Source organism: Vombatus ursinus, unplaced genomic scaffold, assembly GCF_900497805.2.
Source record: "Vombatus ursinus unplaced genomic scaffold, bare-nosed wombat genome assembly UNPS02009205.1, whole genome shotgun sequence".
Taxonomy (NCBI): domain Eukaryota; kingdom Metazoa; phylum Chordata; class Mammalia; order Diprotodontia; family Vombatidae; genus Vombatus; species Vombatus ursinus.
In genome coordinates this window covers 7,832,653-7,857,271 of record NW_020948983.1, presented here as the reverse complement: position 1 = coordinate 7,857,271, position 24,619 = coordinate 7,832,653, and positions in this window count along the sequence as shown.

The following is a 24,619-nucleotide window of genomic DNA, read 5'->3' as shown; positions in this document are numbered from 1 at the left end:
ATAGATAGATAGATAGATAGATAGATAGATAGATAGATAGATAGATAGATGATAGATAGATAGATAGATAAATAGATAGATAGAGGGCACAGGGTGAGTTGAAGATGAAGGGATCATATCTGGAGAATAAAATTAAGGGGTGAGAGAGGATTATACTAGGAGAAGGAGAAAGGGAAAGGTAGAATGGGGTAAATTATCTCACAAAAAAAAAAACAGAAAAGAAAAGGCTCTTTTATAGTGGAGGGGAACCGGGGGAAGGTGAGAGGAAATGAGTGAATCTTATTCTCACAATATTTGACTTAAGGAGGGTATAACATACACACTCAATTGGGTATGGAAATCTGTCTTACCCTACAGGAAAACAGGAGGGGAAGGGGACAAGAGAGTAGGGGGATGATAGAGAGGAGGGCAGATTGGGAAAGGGGGTAATCAGAAGCAAATACTTCTGAGGAGGGACAGGGTCAAAAGAAAGAATAGAATAAATGGGGGGGTGGGATAGGATTAAGGGAAATAGAGTTAGTTTTTCACAGCATGTCTACTATGGAAGTGGTTTGCATATCTGCCCATGTATAGCCTATATTGAGTTGCTTACCTTCTCAATGAGGTGGATGGGGAGGGAGGAAGTGAGAAAATTTGGAACCAAAGTTTAAAAAACTGAAAATTAAAAAAAAAAACCAAAACAATGTAAACAAGGTCACTGGGGAAATTCTGGTCAAATACAATGGTCAATGTTATTAACAGCATCCTGACAAAGTCATAAGATCAAAGATTTGTGTCTGGAAGAAAAGAACCTTAGAAGGAAGGGACCTTAGAAGTCCTCCAGTCTTATCCTGTCATTTTATAGGTTACTGAGGGCCACAGGACCCATGAAAGTAGCGAAGTTAGGATTCAAACTCATGTTCTGTTACTCCAAATATAGTTCTTTCCATCAGCCAAAAAAAAAAAAAAGCAAAAGCAATGCTGTCCTAATTCACATATGCCTTTTCAACTTTAAATTTTTCTTCAGTTTATAAAACAGCAACTTTTATCCTTAGGCAAAATAAAATTGGTATATTGAAAAAAAAAGAGGAGTGATCCTGGTTGGAACACACCTGGAGTACTATGTCAGTACTGGGTGTTGTATCTTGGGGAGAACATAGATAAACTAGGGAGAATCTGAAATGAACCGATCAGGAAAAATGTGAGGCTTAAAAAATCATATCATTTGAAGATTGGCTGAAGGAACTCCAGATATTTAACTAGGAGAATAGAAGACTTAGTAGGGACATAAAAGTTGTCTTTAAGTATGTGAAGAACTTTCGTGTTTAAACTTGTAAGAGAACGTGTAAGGCCAGTAAGAGAAGTATCAGTTAAATTGTAGGGAGACAGGTTTTGGCTAATAGAAGAAAAATAAAAGAATAGAAGAAAAATAGAAGACTAGAAGACCAATAGAATAGAAGAAAATAAAAGATAGAAGAAAATAGAATAGAAGAAAATTAGAAGAAACAGAAGAAAAATAGAATTGAATAAATAGAAGAAAAATATGGAAGAAAGTATTTAGTAGAAGAAAAACCATAAAAAAATTAGAGTTGTTCAGGAAAGAAATGGACAGCCTTGGGAGGTAGTAACTTCCCCATCACTTAAGGTCTTCAGATGAAAACTGTATAACCATTTTGGGGGGGGTGGGTATTTTATAACAGTGATTCCTTTTCAGGTACAGGTCAAATGAAAAACTCTCAGGTCTCCTCTATGCAATCTGTGCTTCCATGATTCTATGGTTTTATAGCTGAAAAAAATAAAACTTTCAAAGTGTTAAATGACTTGTCCAAAGCCATACAGCTAGTCAGTGGCAGAGCTGGCAACTGAAGCCAGCTTTCCTAACTCCCTCATCCAGTACAGCTTCCATTATAAATCCCAGCCTTGTCAATCACCAAGCAACAGAGGCTGAGCTGATACCTCACCTTCAGGCTTTCACATGATGGTGGAACAGCCAGATTCTGTGATGTTCACTTTACTGTGAGAAGAGCACAGATGATTTTTAAGGAGAAAAGAAAAAAAAAGAAATCCCAAATTGAAGAATGCAAACATTGGAAGTTTTTCTGTGGGAAAAAAACCCATCAATTTGCTAACAAGCTCTTGAAAATATTAATATCATGCTGTTCTAATTCTAAGCTACTCTGGAACATGTGATATATACAAAATGAACTCTTGGAAAGGGCAGGGGGAATGTATAGTTAGTTTAATGTGGTAGTGAATAGAAAAATGGCTTCTGAGTCCTAAAGACCCAGGTTTACATACTAGTTGTGTGATCGCGGTAATACTGTTCAGTGCCCCCAAGCAACTAAGGTTATAAATTGCAAAGCAGGTGTTAGATGTGCATTGATAGAGGGAATTTTATCACTGGGAGTTTCTTATGCCAATGAAATCACAGGCATCATTACACACACACACACACAGAAAAATAATACCAATTATAGGTTGCTATCAAGTATCAAGTTTTATATAAGGCAGATATAAAGAGAAAAAAAAAAACGCGGTCCATACTTGGACCAGTATGGGAGTTCACTTGGAAAAAACCCTATTAGAAGTATTAATGATTGGTGCTGCCCATATTATGGATGAAGGCTCTTTCAGCCTGGTAATCCTCCCTCTGCTCCATGGACCAGGGATAGAAAGTAAGCTAAGTGCTGAGGTAGAAATGATCAATTAGACAGGAAAGGCAGAACTAACTTGAAATTAAATCCTTGCAATTCTAGCAACTCATTTCAAACTGAGAAGTGTTCAGAATCTGTGGCTATCTATCCATCTGTGTATCCATTTCCTCATATATGGGATCAAGACACTATGTAGCTAATGGAGAGTAGTACACCTGGGTTCAAATTCTGTTTCCAGGGCTTACTACCTATGTGACCAAGGATAAGTCATTGAGACTCACTTTCCTGAAGGATAATAATATTTAAGCAACCCACCTCACAGTGCTATTTTGTAAGTTCCCTGAGGGCAGGGAATACTTTTCATTTTGTCTTCATATCCCCAGTACCTAGCATGTACCCAGGAGATGCAGAATTAACACTTACAGAATTGAATTGAAGATGTTTTATAAACTTCAAAATAGTATATAATTTTGAAATTTTATCACTAACTAGCTATATAGCGACCTGTCAATCTATTCAGCTCCATCTCTACCTATCCACCATTCTTTCAATCCATCCCTGTCTATGCATCACTCTGTATCAATCAATCAATCAGCATTTATTAATTTGTTAACTGTGTGTCAGGCCCTGTGCTAGGGATGCTGGGGTTACAAACAGAAAGTGAGATCATTCCTACTTTCTAATAGGGGGATACAATGCATTTGTGTGAGGAAGTGGTGACCAGGGAAAGAAGCTTTGATCTTGACACTAACAAAGATTTTGAGTGGAGCCACAGGGCGGTAGTTGTCATGCCCCTTCTAATGGCAATGGTAGTATTGATTTTGATTACTGTTCCTAGGATAAAAGCAAGAAGTAGAGGAAGAGTAGGGTGTATACATGGAGGCAGGGAAGATGGCCAAGCCTTGGCTGGTAGGCCCAGGTGTCCTAGTAGATGGCTGGATGGGAAGTAAAACATGGACTATACCTGCCAGTCCATCCATCCATTTCTTTACCTGTCTTTTTGTGGGAGAAAGAGGGAGGCAGAATGGTAGTGTCAGACTAGGAATTACAAAATCTGGCCCTACCACTTATTACCTATGTGACAAGGTAACACTCGTTACCTTGGCAACCTAACCTCTCTAGGCCTCAGTTTCCTTATCTGTAAAATGAAGGGGTTGGACTAGATGCCCTTTAAGGTCTCTTCCACTCTAGAACTACGATCCTGTGATCTGTAGAAATAGCCTAGAATTTCAGCAAGCGCTCTACCGGTCCGTCCATTCACCTCCCTCTATTCCCCTTCATCTACAACATGAAGGCTGAGTGGAACACGCCTCAGACAAACTCTTCGACAATCCTTAGGAGTAGTTACTTTGATAAGATAAAAGCTTTCTTTCCCTTTCACACAGGAGGACAGAGGTGAAAAAAAAAAAGGTCTATTATATAAAAAAGATAGAAAGAAGGTACTGGCCACTGTCTTCTATACATCTCTGCTCTGAGCAGCTTGCCACCTTTTTAATTTTTGAAACATTTGGGCCAAGGCTCCAACAACCCGGGGCTCCAAGGGCCAGGGCCTGACTGATGTCACAAGGGATGATCCAGATGAAGTGCCTGGTCTGGCCTGGAGCGCTTCTCTCCACAGGTGCGGGGGAAGGCTCGCCAATGAGAGTGCCTTCTTGGAACAGAAGTGATTATTTACTGCTGGAGCCAGCCAAGGGCTCTGCGCTCTACACAACTTCCAGCTCTGGGTCTCCAACAGGAAATGTATTCCATTTTCAAATCCCATCCCCAGCGCAAAAAGGATTCCAACATAACAGCAATAAACATTCAGAGAGACTTGTCTTCGGTAGGAAAACATTGGGTTGGCTTTAAAATGAAATATCCTGTGACTAATCTAGTGTAATACTGGGAAAGGGTCGAGCAGCGTGGTTTGGTGGTCAGTGAAGGGACTCCAGGAAAGGGCCTCTCCTTTCCTCTCATTGGCTCCACTTGTAGAAAAGTAATAAATCACCCTCCGAGGCTGTTTTCAAACAAGGATTGGGAAGGGCTTGCTTTTTGATCCTCCAGGCCTCCTCTCCTCAATTTGTCATTGATTTCCCCATCAAGAGAGTTTGTGCAACTGAATCCTCCGTGCAATTCGGGCGCCTTTAAACTAGTAAATACAATCCAAATGTTAATTCTTACGAGTCCCAAATTCCCTGCCAAGAAATGAATAATCTCTGCATGGCCGGAGGAGCAGCATCATCTCTAGATTGGGGATTGGAAGGGGTGAGGGTGGGAGGGGGGAAGGAAAGGGAGAAAGAAGGGAGGATGGGTAGAAAGCAAAAGAGGAGGAAGAAAAGAGAGATGCGAGTGGGCTGGCTATGTTCTTTTTATACCCTTCGGGCTCAGCACAGTGCCCTTCCTAGAGCAGACACTCATACACATTCAATAAACAAAGCAATTTGTCTCCCCCACCCCCACCCCACAGAGTACAGCCCAAAACTCCCCAACAGGACTGAAAAAGCCCTGAACTGCCAGACCCCAGGAAGAGATTGTAGTCGCGGAGGAGAGCAGGTCCCAGGAAAGGGGAACTATAGCAATGCGATACTGGAGGTATCATGCCCCTGCTCTGAGGCCTCAGTTTCCTTCTGTGTAAAAGAGAAGCTTGGACAGAATGATTTCTGTGGTTCTGACATTATATCTCTCTATAATTTATATATACCCCCAACCAAATATCCTAGAGTTGAATGTACTAAAAGCAATGAGCCTTCTGTAAATACAGGGAGCTTCAGCAGCCTGAAGATGACAGTACCAAGTAACATTTTTCTTATTCATCCACAAGTAACAGATACAGGATTTAAATCCATGGCCTCTGACTTCTAATCTAGTGCTCTCTCTCTCTCTCTGGTACCATACTTGAGAATTATACAATTTTAAAGCTAGAAGGATCCTTCAAAGTCTTCTGATGAGTTACAAAAATAGTCAAGGGAGGGAGGTATACGTGACCAGGCTGAGGTAAGGTTAGAACTCAGGCCTATTGATTCCTAGGGCAGTCTTCTTTCCATCATGTCACGGCTACAAGACACTCTAAGAACTCTTTCTCCTTGACATCATGAGTATATAGGGAGATTCCCCCAAAAGGACAGAGTAAACATTTAGATCCCATGTCTCTAACTGCACTGACATTTCTCAGTAACAACCTTGACCACTCTGCAGAAGTCTTTCTAGATCGGGCCCATCTCAGACCCACTCCAGTGAGATTCAAATTAATTCAACAAATGATTATTAAATGCCTACTGTGTACTGGGCTAAGTGATGGGGATAAAAACACCTGCAACCAGCTCCCACCCTTGAAGAATTTAATATACATTCATTAAGGGCTTATCGTACTGAATGGGGGAGGGGATTCAGGATGCAGAGTTTAAATAAGGCAAGGTCCCTGGCTTTAGTGAGTTTACTTTCTAACACTTGTTAGTTATTCCGGGAGGACTACATCAGAAAAGTGATCTCACCCACAGGCTCCCTTGGGGCAGAGTTATAGTGGAGTTGCAGGGCTTGAAAATTTGTAATGTTTATAATAAAACCTATAAAACTTCTTGAAAATTATTATATCCAAATCTGGCAAGACAAATCTATAACCCCTGGAACAGCAAGGGAAGTGAACCTCTCCAAACCCACCAACTTGCACCTAGTTCCCATCCAGCCTCTGCTTTGCCTTCCTCCTGGGCTCTTTTGGAAAGTTAATTATGGGTGCAGGGTAAGAAAACTGCTGACTTTGAGTACTACATTTATGATATCACTGAGCCATGTTGACCTATCTTCCACTTTCTGTAGGAGGCTGGGTCCATGCCACTGGTGGCAATTAGCTCTCTGAAAATGGAAGGACATTGACTTCAGCACTCTGACTAAATTCCAATTAGATAATTAAATAAAATGCCCACAGGTAGATCCAGTTAATGAGGTGTTGATTGGACAGCAGCTGAGTCTATGTAGGAAGCATGGCTGGAACAGGTTGAACATGGATGACTGAACACAAGGATATGCCCAAGTGCTGAAACAAAGACACGCTGTTTTCCAGATCAAGGAAGGGGTCTTTAGCCCTCTGAGCTATATAATATGTGCAAGTCACCAGTGTTTAGTGCAGTGAAAAGTACAATGGGTTTGGAGTTAGAAGACAGGGGGTCAAATCCTGGCTCCATCCTTTGCTAGGTCATGGTGGCTCTTGACAAATTATTCTTGTTCTTTGAGCCTCAGTTTCTTCATTTGTAAGAATAATAACAGCAGCTCTGATTATTTTAAATGGATGTTGTGAGAATCAGATGACATAATGGTGTGAAAGCTTTGTAAACACTATACACAAGTAAGTGTAAGGGATTATTAGGACCAGGCAACCTTGCATTCTTTGTAATTTTATAGGGGTTCTAAGTCTGGGATCTGTGAACTTCTTTTAAAATAGCAGCTAGGTGGCACAGTGAATAGAGCTTGGAGTCTGGAGTCAGGAAGACCTGAGTTCCAAATGGCCTCAGACACTTACTAACTGTGTGACCAACCCTGGGTAAGTCTTGTCATCTATGTTTGCCCCAGTTTCCTCAATTGTAAAATGAGGGTAATAATATAGCCCCTACCTCCCAGGGTTGTTGTGAGGATCAGGTGAAATAATAATTGTAAAATGCTTAGGACAATGTCTGACACATAGAAATCTCTATATAAATGTTATTATTATTTGAAATATTTTGATAATTTATTTCAATTATCATTGGTTTCCTTTGCAATTCTACATGTTTTATATATTGAAAAACGATATCCTGAGAAGGAGTGCATAAGCTTTCCTAGACTGCCCAAAGTGTCCAGAACACACACAAAAAGTTGGAATCTGCTGTTTTAGGGCCAACGGAAAGGTATCCACACCCTAAAACACATCTTGGACATGCAATTCCATGAGGAGATAGTTCTTTAGTTCATAACTCTAGTGTGTTAAAATGCTAGTTCACCTAAAAAGAAAAACACATTGAGCTTGTCGGTTATTTACATTTCAGTGTGAAGAAGTTTATAGGTTTCTTAAAGGCAGGAGAGAGAGAGAGAGAGAGAGAGAGAGAGAGAGAGAGAGTGTGATCATACAAGCAGCTAGATGGTACAATGGATAAAATGCTAGACCTCTGGTCAGAAAGACCTAGGCTCAAATCTTATCTCAGAGAGTTATGAGCTGTATGACCTTGGCAAGCCACTTAGCCTAAGTCTTCTCAGATGTAAAATGGGGTTTATAATAGTGTCTACCTCCCAGGGTAGGCACTATTTTCCAGGACCTATTTTTTCCCTAGGTAATATTTTGAAGATCAAACAGGACAATATTTGTAAAGTGTTTGTTTAAAAAAAATATGTGGCATGGGGAGGGGCCCCTACTGTGAGGGAGAAGGTTTCAGAATGGGGAAACAGCAGTCACTAAAGCCAAACTTTGTCAACTTCAGAATCGCAGTGATGACTGTTCCTGATGGTGAGGGGAAGAGGGGAGCCTTTGGGTCAAGACTGGAGAAATGGAGCAATCCTGTGGCTTTCCCTGGACACCTGCATTGTCTAAGAAGTAGAGAAAGAAGAGTCAAGAGGGAAGGGTCTCTTCACACCTGATTTTCCTTCAGTTTTCATTTTTATTTAACAAGCATTCAGTATCTCTCTCCCACTGCCTCCCCCCATGGAACAATAGAAAAGATTTGGAAATAGGTTTTGCGTGACTTCATATCTATAACGGACATCATAACAGGTGGGAGGAGGGTGGAGAAAAGAAGGAAATTTGGAACTGAAAATAAAAATAAAAATTAATTTCAGAAAAGGAGAAAGCCAGGGGTAGCTAGATGGTGCAGTGGATAAAGCTCTGGCTTTGGAGTCAGGAGGACCTGAGTTCAAATCCAGCCTCAGAGCAAACACTCCACACTTACTAGCTGTGTGACCCTGGGCAAGTCACTTAACCCCAATTGCCTTAAAAAAAAAAGGAGGAAGCCCTCATAAAAGCAGGGTTCAGAAAAATAAAATCCTGCATTGTCCAAGCTGAGAAGAAAGTATCTCATTCTGCTTTTTGACCCCATCACCTCTCTGGCAAGAACCTTTTCCCCCAACTTCTTTCTTTTAAAAAAAAAAAAAAGCCTGGGGCTCCCTATCTTGCCCAGGCTGCAAGTACCAGGGTTACCGATGGTTCTGGTCCCACTCTGATCAACACAGAACCTTTGTTTCCTACTTTGGCCAGTTTGCCACTCCTTAGGTAGCCTGGAGGTCTTCCACTTAGGGATGCCCACCATAGGAATACTGATCTTAGCGTGGACAGCTGATTGGCTTAGCTGCAACTCAGAATCCCTGACCTCAAGAGTTCCACTGGGGCATCTGGGTGGTGTGGTGGTAGAGAACCGTCCCTGGAGTCAGGAGGACTTGAGTTCAAATCCAGCCTCAGACACTTGACACTTACTAGCTGTGTGACCCTGAGCGAGTCACTTAAGCCCAATTGCTTCAAAAGAGTTCCACCAGTCTCAACCTCCCTTGCAGCAGTGATTACAGCTGGTGCCATTATCTAAGAAGTCATTGTTAGAAGGATTGGAATTTAAAAATACCTCGAATGACGAAGCTGCATCAATTAACATGGTATAATGTTTTAATCCATAAGGCAAATAAAATAGAGATAGGATAGAAATTATTTCAAAGTAAAATTGTGACAAAGTTTTTGCATCAATTGATATGCCTGGTTCTTCTAATGTTCATATGTATATATGCATATATTTATGTTTGTGTGCATACACACATTTATATATACACATTTATACATAAACACATATACATGTATGTATCTCTATATCTTGAATTCTAGTGCTAGAAGAAAAGTCAGGTTTGATTAGTGAAGGCTAAGTAGGCGGTTGGACCTTCTGTAGAGATTCTGAAGGAGATGTTTGGGATTTTTCAAGAGTTTTATAGGCTGATGGCATTGGTCGTTCCTGATGTCTAATTTAACTTCAAAACGTCTAGGTCTCCTTTTCCTTTAACACAGTTATATAACTAACACTACTCTTATTTCACTGTCATGATTAAGGCTGCTGGGTTTTGTTTTGTTGTTGTTGTTTTTTTTTTTTTTTTGATTCACAAATAAATAGAACAAAGGAAGAGAGAAAGGAAGAAAAAGAGAATGATTTTCCTGAGGTAACTGGGAAAGATTTTGAAGGGTGGGGTTAAAGAGGACGTGTGTGAGACAAAGATTTCCTAAGGTTTATTTTAGTTGTGAGCAGTGCAAGACAGAGGAAAAGAAGGAAGCATGGTATATGCCCAAGGCCCCTGAGAGTGAAGAAAGGAGGTGGTAGGGAGGAGCCTCAGAGCTCACATACTTTCCTGTGTGAGCCACCAAGTGGTGCTGTTGGCTGGGGACAGGTTTTTTTTTTTTTTTTTGTTTCTTTGTTTTTGTTTTTGTTTTTTCCTACCTGGAGTGACCTTGAAAGAGTAGGAGAAGAGAAATACAGCAACTACTGATCATATGCTCAGGGCATTCATAGGCCTCCATCCATAATACCAGGGAAGTCTATATGGTCATATTATTCTCTGATTGTTTCATGTTTGTGCATCTCTTCTCTCCCCTGAAAGTTTACATAATCTTTGAAGACTGAGACCATGACTTCTACTTTGTATTTCTCATCATTCCTAGGATAGTACTGGAGCACCATGGAGGTACTCAATAAACACTGAATCAATCAATCAATTAAATTGGAGCATTAGGAAAACAGTCTCTCCTCACAGTTCTAGTGTGCAGACCAAATCAATATTTCTTATCTTCTAACACCTTTCTGGCCAACATTGTTTGACATTTTAGGTGACTCATAAAATGTATTCTAAATCCTCCCCCAGATCTGAAGCCAGTGTTTTCTAACCAAGGTTGAATCATCATCTGAGCCTGGTAGAAATGAAAAGGCATTGAGCTGCCCTAGCCTGAATAGGAAGTACATGAGGAGGTCCTTTTTCAGGAGACTAGTTCAGTCATCTGTCTTGCATCTAATCTTTTGTACCTCATCCAATGACTTAGTATTCGAGATTCTGATCTCTGCTATTCAGCCACTCCAAGTGCACAGTAGATGCTTAATAATATCCTTCCTTGCTTGCTTGCTTCCTTCCTTCCTTCCTTGTAGCCCAAGTACCCTGTACCTAGACTCTAACTTCTTTGGCCCAGTGGTTGGGGCTTCCAATACTAATTGCCTGCCAGATCTTTCCCTACTGCCAGATGTCCTCAATGCCAATCTTTGTATTGCCTACCTTGACCCAGCTGCCTATTCTGTCCACCAGTGTCAGTCCTCTTGACTCCAATCCCCAAAGTCCCATTGGGCATCCTTCTTTCTTTCTTTCTTTAAACTCTCCTACAACTACATCTAGCCCATACATGTGGTACTCTTTTGATCAGTACTTTCAGGTGCAGGTTACCTATTTGTCTGGCCTACCCAGGCTTTATGATACTCTTCCATTCTTCACTGACTCCCATGGTTGGACTCTACCTACATCTTAGAAACCAGACCTCCATCTCTCCTACTGACTTGCTCTGGCTCCAGTCTCAGCCACCACTAGCCTGATTCCTCATGACTCAATCACTCCTTGAGTTTCTAGATGCCTTGCTGATGACTCCTTGACCTCAGTTTGTTTTGTTTTGTTTATTTATTTTGTTTTGTTTTTGTGCCTGGGCTCTCTCCTTTATCCTTCTATCAGAGTTCTCAATATCAAGACCTATTATTCCTGTGTCCTGATCTTTCCATTTACTGACTAGCTTATTTTTTTAAATTTGTCTTGACAACTTTTTTAATATCTTCTTCGTCCCTCTCCCTTATTCTCCCTCTCCCCCTCCCCCCACCTCCAGTCATTTCTTGCAACAAAGAATTAAAAGAAAGAAGGAAAAAACATTTCTCTAAAACTAACCAACATATTAACCATATCTGACACGATATGTAATGTTCCACATCCATAGTCCCTCACCTCTGAGAAGAAGGGAGGGAGTAGTTTTTTTATCTTTTTTCTCCAGGGCCAAAAATATTTGGTCATTATTATTATGCAATGCTTAGTTTAATTTTGTTTCACTCTTTCCATTTACATTGCTATAGGTATATATTATTTTTCTGGTTCTGCTTCCCTCCCTTTACATGCTGATGGGCTTACATTTACTGAGGGATAGGCAGCTCATATGTTCCATGCCCAGAATCAGACCTAGGGCCAAGGTGTGGGCAAAACACTTGGCACAGTGGTATGTTAGAGGTGTGTCCTACTTTATAAAACACTGACTCTGATGCCTTGTCTTGACCTGAAAGTGACTCTGCATATGCCAAGGCTTTGTACTTAGATCTAAGATACATGGAAAGACTTCCGATATGGGCCCATCCATAGGCTGTTTATTGTCTGAAAATCAGCCTAGATAAATATAGAGACATTATCAGGATGTCTGTGAGAAGGACTTTTTGGCCACATCAGCTTTTAAAGGCTGCTTGTCAAGAAGGGTTACAATCTTCATCAGTACGGAGAAGGAGAGAGGATTAAGTACCTGAATTGATAAAATCCTGGATTCTGGAGGTACAGAAATATAAATCACTGGAGTTGGCTGGTTGGAACAGAGAGGGAGGGGTAAGGTTCCAAAGATCCAAGTTCTCAGGTTATCAAAATCAGGGATATTTAACCTGGGGTCCATGAACCTGTTCTTGAAAAAAAAATCTTGGTAACTATATTTCAATATAATCAATTTCATTTGTAATCTTATGTATTGTATTTTATATATTTAAAAACATTATTTTGAGGTTGGATCCATAGGCTTTCACAGACTGACAAAGGGGTACAGGACACACAAAAAAGTTAAGAACCACTCATCTAATTTAAAAGGTCAAGGAAGAAAGGAAAAACAACAAAGTCTTCTCAATTCTTCTCAAAAGATGGTGGGGGTTGGGGTGGGAGGCAGAACAGAGGGAGCTAAGGAGTTGTAAGGAAGCAAAGGAGGCATGTTCTTTTTCCCAATAGAATTCAAACCCCTTAAGGGCAGAGACTGTCTCATTTCTTGGCTCTGTGCCTGGTATGTAATAGGAGCTTAATAAATGCTTGTCAATTGATTGATTTAAACAAAGGCTGGATGACCACTTGCTTGGCTTGTTAGAGAGGGGCTTTTTGTTCTGGCCTCCTCCAGTTGTAAGATTCTATGATACTAAAAGGCAGATGAAGTGGGAGGGAAGCCCTCATATAAGCAGGAAACTAAGATATGAGCCAGGCCTTAAGTCCAGGCTTCTAGGATTCAGGTCCACAGAGAGATCTTGCCAGGGCCAAGCACTCTCCCCCAGCAGCTGGTCCTAATTCTGAGGAAGGCCTCAGAGGGAAAGATGGGACCCAATACTCCATTCACCAAAACCAGCATGTCAGAGGCCACACCAAGACCCCAGACTGGTTCTGATTTGTCCCCATCGAGACATTCCTCTTCCTAACTCTCACTTTCTGACCTGGCTGGCTCTGGTTACATAGGCAACCTCCACTGCTATTCAGTTAAGATTTAGTCCTTCATAATCTGATTACAGAATCCTGAGGCTGGGGCAGCTCTGGGCTAAAAGCCACATAGGCAAACCAATCTGTGGCTTTGCCCAATATGGGACAGACTACATTTAACCACTGATGAATACCTTCACCAGGATACCAGAGGATGTGTGGAAGGTATTAATTCGGGGATTAGACAGTTAAAGCTTGTTTAATTCAAATAAATAGCCTTCCTTTCCGTTTACTTCTTACTAAGCATTCCTGGCTTCACTGGGGTGACATGAATTCTCCTCCATTCTTCCCTCGGCATTACATGGTGGTTTCAGTCTCATTATTATTGCATTATATGTAGCACATCTGTTACTGGTCAGGAGCCAAACTATTTAATTCTATTAGATACATCTATACAGCTAAGTGATAATCTACACCAGGTTTATGGAGCAAGCATTTAATGCTTGGCAGTAAGCGATAGAGTAAGCACTCAGTCCATGAGCAGCAGAACGTGGGTGCCTCAACCAGACCTAAGGCTCAGTGTCAGAAACAGCCAGAAATCATTTCTGCATTCTTTACTATGCAGGCATTCCACTGTGGGAAACTATTCATTCAGGGTATTGTTCTAACATCTGTAAGATATTGATGGGGGACTGGGGAGGGGGTAGAAGGGGAAAGGGAAGGGGAAGGGAGAAGGGGAATGCTCAGAGGGAAAAACATTTACCTAACCAAATAGTAACTCTTCCGAGGGGACTCATGTCAGCATAGAGTAAATGATCCAAGGACTTTAGGCACATGTGGTAGTATTTACGCAGAAGAAATACACACAAATCCGTGTCTTGTTTGAGAACTCCTGTGCCTGCCCTGGTACAGTGTAGACTGCAGTTACCCCTAAATGTACACTTTATGCTTTCCAGCCCATGGACCAGCAGAGTGATTCCTGCTTTGTTGAATGCTTGGGGAGGAGATGTTCTGTGAACTGGGGGTCCCTGGGAAACTGCTTGATGCCATGGCAAAGCTCTAGAGCAGAGGTGTCAAGCACATGGCCCATAGGCAGTCTGCAGCCCACAGCTCTCCTGAGGGAGGTCCAAAGCAGATGAAAACATAATTGGGAAATATTTAACAAAATACTTGAAAATATAATAAAGTATAGACAATATTAATATGTGGTTTTTTAGGCCAATGTACAGTTGATAGCTATTCTTATGTATGGTTTCATAGTCCCCATTTCTAAGAGTTTGACATCATTGCTCTAAAGGATGGACCTTTTCCCTATGCTCCCAGATGCCTCATTTAATGGATACCCAAGTACATCTTCACTAGTGACTTTCCATTTGACATCTCTTTGTCTGTTTCTATGTCTGTCTGTCTGTCTCTGTCTTTGTTTCTCTCTCTCTCTCTTTCTCTCTTTGTCTCTGTCTGTCTGTCTGTCTCTCTCAGAAGGGAAGGGAGATCTGGATTCAAATTCTGACAGGCACTTACTAGCTGTGTAATTCGGGGCAAATCACTTTACCCTCTCTGGACCTCACTTTATTCATTTCAGCAAATATTAATGAAGTATACAAAGCATTGTGCTAGTTTCTCAGGATATAAAAGCAGAAATGATACAGATGTTGTGGAAGGATAGATGCATGTACACAAGTAAGTTAATGCAGATTCATTTAAAGAGGGAAGGAATCAGGAAAGGTTAGTTTCAACATCTGTCAAACAGGGATAATAACATATAACCTGTCTACCTTATAGGATTATTGTTGTGAAGAAAGAATTCAAAGGGTTATAGGAATGTGAATTATTAATGATAATTTAATACTTTTGTTGTTAATAATTTGCTTTAACATACATTTGCTGAATGCCTATTATACACAATACTTCTAGGCTCTAAATCGCACACAACAATGAAAACAAGGTTATGGGAAGCTAAAGGAAGGGCCACTCTAGGTGAGAGATAAGATATACGCCTAAAACAAAAAGATAGTATGATGTAAGATAAAGTCCACCTTGGATAGGTACAGACTTCTGTGAGACATTATGGAGGAGATGTATTTGAGTTGGATTTTGAAGGATGAGAAAGATTACAATAAGTGAAAACGATGGGGCAAGTGGAAGACAGGGATGGTATTGCAGGATGGTGTAAATATAGATGTGTGTATGAGGAAGGGTAAGATGAGCTTAGGGAACAATTTGACAGCAGCATACAATACATGACAGAAAGTATTCAAGAGAAAGCTGAAAGGGTAGGCAGGAAGACAAGGTAGGAAGCTGCTATAGTTATCCAGGAAAGAGATAGTGAGGGCCCCAACCAGGGTGAGGGCAATCACTAGGGGAGAGCAATTAGCAAAAGGAATGGAAGGGAAGGGACAGTGCCAGGGACACTGTGGAGGCACAAGCAACAGGACTGGTTGGATACACTTATAGAGATATCATTATAAGAATCAGGAAGAGGTGGACATTTAAATATGAGAGATACTTAAGCTATTTTATAAGCCCTCACCTCCTGGGCTAGCCACATTCTCTGTTCAGCTCATAGTCATGCAACCCTGGCCACACCTTCATCATGGCCCTAGTCTTTGAAAACCTAGGTCTTTGAAAACCAATTGAATGTATGTCCAGCACAGAGGGAACTATCATCCTCTGTTTCACGCACATTGAATTTTGGATTTGTGATGTGATGACTGCCATATTGATAAGGATTATGGAAGGTGGGGGTTATGTCCTATGGTATATGGGCCATCGGCAGCTTAGCTCCTTCCATCCATCACTATCCTGATCATATCCCAAGAGCTCATGAGAAAGACTTTTGAAATGTAATTTGGGTAGTTGGGATTCCAAATCGACATCCAATATGGTTGCGTAGGCCATTAGCCAGCTAAGGATATGAAAATATCCTAATGATAATGACCCTCCCTTTGAGTGGAAATGTAGAGAGTATAAAGTATATTGGGTCTAGAATCAGAGACCTGTCATTGCCTATATGAGCTTGAGCAAATTCACTGTCCTTCACTGGGCCTCAGTTTACTCATTTATAAAATGAGAGGTTTAGACTCAATCTCTAAAATCTCTTCAAAACCCATAATCCTGTGAACTTTCATTACCACTCTTAGTCTAAATCTTCTAGTTTATAAAATTAAGATAAGACTAATACTACTGGCCTCACAGTGCTGTTGTGAAAATCAAGTAAAATATTATATACAGTAGCTACTTTGTAAATGGGAAAGAGCTCTAAAAATGCCATTATCATTATTATATAACTCAGTAGACCAATTCCCAAATCAGACATCTAATAGACTCATATTCCAATAATATTCTAATTTTCTCTTTTGAGCAAAGGATCTATGATGAGGAAATCACAACCATTAGTGTGAGGCGACTGGAAAACATGTTCACAAGAAAAAACTTGATGAATGTTTAGCCTGGAGAAGAACGGACCTACATCTATTGTTGAATAAAGGAATACCTTTGCAAGGGATACAACTTTACCCTTCTTTTCACTCTTGTCTCCAACTTGTTCTAAATGATTGATCACCAAGGGGAGTCGCTTTCCAGAGTAATGCTTGCCAACTTGCTGGTATTCAATGACAATTATATGAATGAATGAAAGAGCATTTATTAAGTGCTTGCCATGTGCAAAGCACTCTGCTAAGCACTGGGGAGTTCAAAGGGAAATGGAAGACAACTCTTGTCCTCAAGGAGCTCATATTTGATATCGGCTAACATTTAGATAGAATTTTAAGGTTTTCAAAGTACTTTACACAGAGTTTCCTTTTTAGTCTTCCATTTTACAGATGAGGAAACTGAAGCGGCTTGCTTAGGGTCACATGGCTAGGTCGTAGGTAAGATTGGAAATCTTCTTGACTCTCAGTCAAGGACTCAAGTTACGATGACATCTCAACCCTGCCTGGCCCTTAACACCGCCCCCCCCCCCTTAATTCCATGGAGCCAAATGATAAAAATATGACAGGAACATAATTTGAGAGTTCTAAGAGCTGGAGTAGATCTTAGGACTTACAGATTTTTTTCATTTTGCCAGTGATTCAAATGAACCCCAGAGAAGAAAAAAATGGCATGGCCAAGGTCATACACGCTCTTAGTGGCAGAACTGGGATCAGAACTCACCCAGTGCCTACTTATATGACCTTGAACAAGTCCCTTCTCCTAGGTAAACTACAGTTTCCTCACCCGTTAAATGAGGAGGTTAAACTATCAGGGGTGGGGAACCTGTGTGGCATTTTGTCTGAGTCCAAGTTTGACAAAACAAATCCTTTTATTAAGGGGATTTGTTCTGTGAAGTTTGGATTCAGTCAAAGAGCCACACGTAAGGACCTGGAGGGCCACATGTAGCCTCAAGGCCGAAGGTTCCCCACCCCTGAATTTACTAGATGATCTCTAAAGGCATTTACAGCTTTAACAATCTATAACTATCTGTAGATACCTCTTCTTTGATTTAGAAATGCTTTGTAATCATATGGAAATCACACTACCTAAAGTACCAACTGTGACTATAAGGTTAGATGTAATTTAACAAATACCAGAATTCATACATCCAAATTAGTGTCTGCACTTTCAAAGTAACATAGTGGGAAAAGTATTGAATTTGAATTAAAAGGACCTAGGTTCCAATCTTAGCTTTGCTATTTACTACCTGTGTGACTTTGGACAAGTCACTAAAGCTTTCTACAGAGTTATATCTAGTAATTTTCTACCTAGGACCTTGGGGTGCAGCTGCTGGCATATCATAGAATAGCTTTCTATTTTAACTAATTGTTCTTGTTTTTTTTTTTTTTGGTGAGGCAATTGGGGTCAAGTGACTTGCCCAGTGTCACACAGCTAGTAAGCATCATGTATCTGAGGCTGCATTTGAACTCAGGTCCTCCTGACTCCAAGGCTGGAGCTCTATCCACTGTGCCACCTAGCTGCCCCGTAACTGTTCTTGCTAACTAGTTACTAAGCTGTTATTTTTTTTACACTGCTGAAGGTCTATGAGTACTATCAGTGCTATATACATTTTGGCTTCCTGAGAAAGGCCTCAGTCACTCTTCCCTAATTATAGCTCTGTCCCACTGGACCTCACTTTCCAAATGAGGGAGTTGAATGAGATACCCAAAATTCCCTTCAGCTCTAAATCTTGTGGCCTATAAATTTCCTTCAGAGACAGTGACAAGTTGTTTTGACTCTCCCCAACAGTGGCAAATTATTGCCCTTTACAAGTAGATTTTATTTTTGAAAACAGCCCAAAGTCATTCGAAATTGTCTGGTGACTAGGGAGGGGGATCAAGCTGAGTTGTGCGTCTTCCATTAAAAACAAAGTATGAGGATAAAAGAATAAGGCAGTTTTCCTCCGCTTGAAGAGCTACGGAATGAGGACGGTTGACATTTAAGGAGCATTTTAATCTCAGTTTAGCCTTGTGACCACCCTAGGAAGTAGGTAGGACAAGATTCATCACCACCATTTTGTAGATGAGGAGAGAAGATCAGAGAAATGAAAGGACTCACCCTTGGTCACACAACTGATGAGTTCCAAAGGTGAGATCGGAACTCAGGTTTTTCTAAGTCTAATGCTGTTTCCACTAAACTTACAGACTTTCTGAGTGAATGCTTTGAAGGGGACAGAGCTATCTGTGTATTTTTCTTAAACAATTAGCCACTTTGCTTTACGGCCAGTCAAAGCATCCTCCAAATTGGCCAGCAGAGTCTAGGGGACTTAGATGTCATAGAATGTCAGGGCTAAAAGGAACCTTAGGAATCACCTAATCCAACACCCCTCATTTTACAGCTCAGAAAACTGAGACCTAGACAGGGAAAGCAGATCACCCAATGTCACACTGCACAGTTAAAAGCAGGGTGGGCACTAGCCTCTTGGTGTCCTGACTACCCAGTCTAATGAACTTTGTGTTCGATAGAATGAGGGAAGTTATTTCGTGTGTATACTCTCTTCTTCTGAGAAAAGGACCATGCATTCTTGTTCTCTGTCTCAAAAAACTAATGATAGAAGGTTAAATGTTAGAGGGTTAAATAATTTTGTGCACAGGGTGCTTAGAGATCTCTAGATAAGTGATGGCCCTACGAATACCGAGTCTCATTGTTACCATGCTAACTGCCTGCAACTGGTTTTCATCATTGGAGCTGAGCTCCCCGACTGTCTTTTTCCAGCTGCAGTTTCCCTCCTTAATGGAAGAACCTGTCCAGGGCTCTGGAGCAAAGGATATGATCTCCAAATCCGGTTCCAAGTTGGTGAGTGACAAGCAGTTAATTTCCAAAGCTGTGCAGCGGATATTTTTTCTTCCTCTAACCCCCTGGGAGAGAAAATGATGTAAATGAAATACCCCAAGGGGGTGTAGCTTGTTGTAACTTATGATTAAGCTTGAAAAGCACATAAGTTAAGCATTCCAATCCTGGAGCTAACCTCACTCATATCAGGAGCAGAATATTACTTGCTCCCTGACTCTTTCTTGGAGTTTCTCTCCATCCTTGCACAATTCAGTCACCTTGCTCTTTAGGCTAACGGCTATGCTCTTTGTCAGGACCTGAATAAGAATGCCAACATGTTCTGTGAGTCCGTTGGTCATGGATGTGGGAGATCCATATAACTAATAATAATAATAATGACCATAATAATAAAATGATGGAAGTGGAAAAGACAACCACAAAAAATCAGTAGTGGATTTTGCAAAGTAACAAAGAGTAAAATGTGGCTCTAAAGAAGAGATATGAAAAGACACTCTGACTCCACCTGTTTGCAGAAGTGAGAGGTGCACAAAGGTGGCATATGGAACATATTTTCAGACTTTTCAGGTGTCAGTTATGCTGATTTTCCCTCCTTTTTTTCTTTCTTTATCTCTAAAAAAATACTATTTGGTATATGGATGGATATCTGGGAGGGACAAGAGGAGAGATACCAAGGGATATTTTAAAAATACATCAATAAAAATTTTTTTAAAAATAAATAAAGATGGAAAAATAATAATAATAGTTAGCATGTACATAACACTTTAAGGATTGCAAAGCACTTTACAAATATTATCTCATTTGATTGTCATAATAACCCTGGGAGGTAGATGCCATTTTTAATCCCCATTTTACAATTGAAGAAACTGAGGCAAACAGAGATTAAGGGATTTGCTTAGGGTCTACTCGGTGTATGAGGCTGGATCTGAGCTCAGATTCTAATAATAACTAATAACAACTCTCTTGTTCTTGCATAACTCTTAGTGTCATGGGATCCCAGATTCAGATCTGAAAGGGATGTTAGAGGTCACAACTCAATGGAAAGAGTGCTGCATTTGAAGTCTGGGAACCTAGGTTTAAATCCTAGTTCAGTTACTATGTGAGCCTGATCAAGCTATTTAATATCTCTGAGTCTCAGTTTCCTTATCTGTAAAAATATATTCTTTAAAAAGACATTTGATTAAATGATTTCTGAGTTTGCTCCCTGCCTGAGATTAAGGCAGACAGGTAGAGTGTAGCAAACATTGAATTTGGGCCAGAGGACCTGGGTCCATAAACCTGACCATTTGACCTTGGACAAGTCAGTTGATCAATCTGGGTCTCAGTCTCATCCTTTGTACCATGAGAGGAGTGGAAGAGGTGACCTCTCAAGGTTCATTCCAACTCTAAATTTATGATCTCAAGTGCACTTTCACCTTACAACTGGGAAAGGTGGAGCTCAATTTACCCAAGGTTGTTCAAGAAGCAAGTTGCAGAACCAGGATTTGAATGCAGGTCCTCTGACTCCAAATCCAGCCTACTTCACCTCTGAACCACATAGCCTATACCTCTACAGCTTTTCAAAACACTTTCACATGATTCTTCTTTTTTTTGACCCTGTCAACAGCTCTGTGTCTTCTATGCCCATTGAACAGAGGCAACCTGTAGAGTGGTTAGACCACTGGACTTGGAGTCAGGAAGTCCTGAGTTATCTCCTACCTCTAATACTGAGTGACCTTGACAAGTGACCTCCACCTTATTATGCCTAGCAGCAGCGAGGTTGTACAGTGGATGGAGTGATGGACTTTGAGTCAGGACAGACCTGAGTTCAAATTCTCCCTCAGACATTTATTAACACTTAACTGCTCTCAGCCTTAGTTTCCTCAACTGTAAATAGGAATAATAATAGAACCTGCTTCACAGGGTTGTTGGGAGGATCAAATGAGGTAACGTAAAATATTTTACAAACCATAAAATGCTACACACACACACACACACACACACATACAAATGATACATATATGTATTGTATGTATTGTGTGTGTTATTATTTTTATTCTTACTCACTTTGTACTCATTTAAACTTAAATTTTCCTATAGATGCTTTATCATTGCTGATGCTAATCCTGATTAACTCCTATTTTGGGGATGCTGGCACTGAAATACTCCAGGGGATTGGTGAAACACAGTTCAAAATTGGCCCTGTTTTTACCCTGGGGACACTATTGGCATCAGAATAAAAAGCCTGTACTGAAACGGGGGGGGTTTTGAAGGGGGGGGGGGGGCAGGAACTCATAGATTGAGAGACATTTGCATTAATTGGCTGCTGTTTACAGCTCTGGGTTCCTAGCTCATTTTTAATTAACTGCTTCCGGATTTAATCTCACAAATGCTCTATACTCCTTCTTGTTTAATCCCGAATTCTAATGGCCAGTTTATTTATGCAGATCAATACTGTTTACAAACATGAAAGCTGCCTGTCACTGTTTGAACTTTAGACAAGACGCCATTGGTTATCAATAAGGAAAGCAGTCTCAGCAGGTGGGACATCAATGCCCAGCCAAGCAATATTCAGAAGGCAGGCAAGATTAAAAATTTCTGCAGTGGTCAGGGAGGAGGCTGAATCAGATTGAAGGTCTTGACTCTTTCCCCTTTCCTCCTCCTCCTCTTCTTCTTTCTTCCCCTTCTCTTTCTCCTGTTCCTTTACCTCCTTCTCTTCTTTCTCCTCCACCTCATCTCTCTCCTTTGCTTGTCCTCCCTTCTTCTCTTCTTTACTTCTCCCCTTTTGTTTCTTTCTCTTTTCCCCATTTCTTCCCTTCCTTCCTTTCATTCCTCCCTCCTTCTTCCTCCTGTCTCAAGCCCATTGAACAGAGGCAACCTGGTAAAGTGGTTAGACCACTGGACTTGGAGTCAGGAAGTTCTGAGTTATCTCCTGCCTCTAATACTGAGTGACCTTGACAAGTGACCTCCACCTTATTATGCCTAGCAGCAACGAGGTTGTACAGTGGTTGTACATTCTCCTTGTCTTTCTCCCCCACCCAAGTCCCCAAGCTCTCTGCCAGCTGACTGAACACCAAAGAAGTTAATCAGATTTTTCAAAAACAAGGGGGAGAGGAATAAGAAGAAGGGGAGAAAAACAGCTAGTTTTAGAAGGCGTTTTTCTTTTCTAACCAACTCATTGGTCCAATCGGTTCTCTGTCAGTTTCTCCCTACAGAGACTTGAAAATGATCAAGGGAAAAGATCTGGTTGTTTCTGGCTCATCTGACAGTATGCTCAATATCCTACACCCATAATCTCTCAACTCCACAAAGGAGGGAGAGATTTTCTCATCTGTTCTTCAGGACCAAGTTTGTTCATTATAATCATACGGTGTACAAAATTGCAGGGATGGTGGGAAGGAGAGGTTGGTTGTTTTCATTCTGTGTATCTTGTTAAGGTCATTATACATATTGCTTTTCTGGTTCTGCTTACTTCATTTTGAATAAGTTCATATAAATCTTCCTATGCTTTTCTGAATTCTTCATATTTATCTTTTCTTAGAGTGATAATTTCATTACATTCATGTAGCACAATTTGTTTAGCCATTCTTAATTTAAGCATAGACTTTCTTTCTAGTTCTTTGCAAAGTTCTAGTTATAGCACAAGTTAGATGACCATTTGCCATATTGCTGTCAAGAATTTTCATTTTTCATTTTCATTTTTACTATAAAAAGTTCTGCTATGAATATTTTGGTGTATTCAAGACATTTCTTTTCTGTTTTTGTTCTCCTTGGGTTACATACCTAACAGTGGGATCTCTAGGTCAAAAGGTATCTATATTTTTGTCCATTTCTTGCTTTTAATAACAAAGTTCACCAAGGGAGGTACAGTGTAGAAAGCTCTAAGGTCAGGAATACTTGAATTTCAAACTTCATTCTCAGATATCATTTCCTTATCCCCACTCCCTGTAACTAAGGTGAAGCCCACAACATTGCATTCTGTGCTGCTAAGAAATTGTTGGAGCCTGTGTCTCAGCACTACCTTTGGATTCCATGTATGAAAACATGACTTCCTTTGGCACAAATGAGAGCTACAAGATGGAGTGGGTTGATTTTGCTGAGTTAATGCGTTTAATAACTTCCTGAGTGGTTTGGGGTTAGCCACAAAATATTTAAAAAAAAAAATTCAAGTAGTCTGCCTTTAGGCCATCCTGCATAGAATATTGCAGTCCCCTCATTTACTTTTCTAAAGGTTTCACAGACTTTGGCTCCTCTAAGGTTGCACTTGGTTGTTCTTGACCTTCTTGGTTTTCTTGAATCGGGTTTATCAGCTAGTGGTTAAGGCTAGCTTAAGGTTTTGTCATTTAAGGTGAGGTTCTATTCCTATTGCCCTAGACTGGAACCTGAATTCCAAACTCTTTAGAAGTCATATTGATATGAAACCATAAGGCATATAACAATATCATATATCAATACCCTTCCTGAAACTTGCAGCTCCATACGTGCAGCAGAGCAAACAGCTCTTGGACTGGATCCTCTGGTAGACATTCCATCAAATGCCTGTTTCCAGGTGGCTCCTGCCTCCCACTTCTTTGGTGGAACTGAGATAGCAAATCTGTTTGGAGCCCAGTGAATATATCCTATTTATCATTTTTTTCTTCTTTCTCCTTCTCCTTCTCCTTCTCCTTCTCCTCCTCCTCCTTCTCCTTCTTCTTTTATCAGGATTAAGTGACTTGCCCAGGGTCACACAGCTAGTAAGTGTCTGGGGTCACATTTGAACTCAGGTCTTCCTAACTCCAGTGCTGGTCCTCTATCCAGTGTATTACCTAGCTGCCCCATATTTTTCTATGGTTCATCTGTTCTATCCATTTCTTTTTGTTTTAGGATTCCTAAATTCCATGAGCCAGTTCTCATGAGAAGAGATTGTTAAATGAGCATTTACACCAAGAAATTGAAATTGCAAATGCTATAAGATCAGGGCTTAATTGTTTTGTTGATTGTCCAGACTTAAGAAAGTGATGGTGAAAATGTTAATAATGCAGATTAAATTTAAAAATACATCCTACTATTTTCTGAAGAGCCAGTTGTTAAGCACTTACCAGCAGACCTCAGCCCTCACCCCATCCAGTAGTTTATTACCAGTAGTGTATTAGAGTTTTAAACTCTCTAAGTATAAGTTTATAATAGAAAATACCTTATACTTACTATAATCATAACAGACAATTCCCTCCACCAATAAAGGAAGTGTCATCTTACCATGCTGAGGCATGGTAGATTGAGTTAGAAGATAATTGCTCAAGTTCCTTCCAACTCTATGATTTTAAGTACGATTAAGGAAGGTGCCAAGGATA